Below are 1,249 nucleotides of genomic sequence, written 5' to 3' on the forward strand. Positions count from 1 at the left end.
AGATAGTTTAGCTCAGCACGTCCTGTGCCCCAGTAGGGGACTTTCGGGGCCGATGGCCCCCCGGACGAAAAATATACATACATACATACATACATACATACAGATGAATGATTCGTTTCTCGTTCCCTCCCACAGCATACTCATACTGTGAACAACAGACGATGGAAGCTAATGCACTTTGATTCATAATAATTTCAACAGAGTTCAGTTTATTAAATCGGAAAACATGCAAAGATTCCGAATTCCATCACAGTACAGGGTAAGTTCCGAGACACGATACGATAGTAACACCACCCATGGTGTTTATAAGACAAGGGATGATTGAGCTGACGCTGAGGAGAACGCGAGGCAATTGCCTTCCACATCAGCTGTTTCAACTCTGGACGGCTCACTAATTGCGCTGCGGAATAGAACCTTCGTTGGACCGAACGCCATGCACCGGCCGGCAGCTTGATAGAGTCCGAAAGTCTCACGCCTGAAGCGCACCAACCAATAACCCACATAAGCGAAGTGAAGCAAACCTGAAGGGATTACAATTGAGTTTCGGCTACGACTTGAACTTTCAAGCATCACTCAATCATGTTGACGATGATGAGGGAGAGTTTGCTTGGCCACCATCGAGAAACGGGAGACGGCATGCCAGTTCTGGCACCGAGGGCGTCAATGATGCCAGTGACGTTAGTGAGTGCGTTCCTAGGTCCAAGTTCCGGAGATAGGAGGGTTTCAAGGTTTAGGTCAACGGCACTAATGAGCGACATATGGCGCGACAAACGTACGGAAGATGCCGCACAAGTTTACGATATGTCATATCTGTCTGTGAGCTTGGCTTGGAACAAGAGACGCTCTAGGCGATGGAAAATGCTCAAGGCTGGTGTTTTGTGGGGGTTTGTGAGCAATGCAGAGGGATCTACAGGGGATTTCGTGGAGGTTGAATGTAACGATATCGCGATATTGAAACGCGTAAGCGGAATCCCTTGTCTTACAAGTGGTGTTATGGAAGTTGAAGGACGAGCTATTGATCAAGGTGTAGGGAGATGGGATGATGAGGCTCACCGTATACCGAGCCCTAGAAGGAAAAGCAAAGTGATGAACAGGTACGAAGCAACATGCCACAGATAAGTCGAAGTTAATGCACTGACTGCATCGCATCACGCACAGGTACTGCCTGTAGGTGTAGCCTGTTTGTTTGTTTGTTTGTTTGTTTGTGTATTTTTCGTCTGGGTGGCTGTAACGAAGCCAAATCTCCTAC

The sequence above is a fragment of the Fusarium odoratissimum genome (assembly GCF_000260195.1).
Source record: "Fusarium odoratissimum NRRL 54006 unplaced genomic scaffold supercont1.14, whole genome shotgun sequence".
In the NCBI taxonomy this organism is placed as follows: Eukaryota; Fungi; Ascomycota; class Sordariomycetes; order Hypocreales; family Nectriaceae; genus Fusarium; species Fusarium odoratissimum.